Raw genomic sequence first — 600 nt, 5'->3', positions numbered from 1 at the left:
CTAAACAAATTGCCCCTACCACCAACTAAGGAAATAATATGATCTTTAAGGAAACTCTTAAGACGCAAATAGTTTAATATTTCTTTAGAGGGTAAGTCCAGCTCCTTCCTAAGAACTTCAAAAATTTTCAGATGCTGTCCGATATATAGATCTTTTATTCTGTAATTAAAATTTTTAAACCAATGCACTAAATTTATCTCTAACATAAACTGTTCTAAAGAGCGTACAGTAAGATCCTCATGGAGTTTTTTTTTTATTTTCAAGATATTTTTTATATTTGTCCATTCTTTGAGAGTTTGAGATAGGGACAGAACAGACAAGACTGGGATCTCATGTAAATCTTTATTCTGGCTTACTTCTCTCCACAAAAGAAGCTCCAAATTATCCAAACCAATTCTAGCTGACTCAATTTTATACCAGGCTTGTTTTCTTGAATCACTTAATTGTAAATGGCAAGCATGGACCAACATAATAGCCCAATCCCCCCTGCTGGGTCTTCCTTGATAGAGTGTAAGTGTCGATTCTAGGACGTTTCCCTTTACAGATATAAGATGTAATACTACTTTGAACCATGTTCAGCCAAAAGCGAGAAATCGAAAG

The sequence above is a fragment of the Pelobates fuscus genome, chromosome 4 (genome assembly GCF_036172605.1).
Source record: "Pelobates fuscus isolate aPelFus1 chromosome 4, aPelFus1.pri, whole genome shotgun sequence".
Taxonomy (NCBI): Eukaryota; Metazoa; Chordata; class Amphibia; order Anura; family Pelobatidae; genus Pelobates; species Pelobates fuscus.
This window is presented reverse-complemented; position numbering follows the sequence as displayed.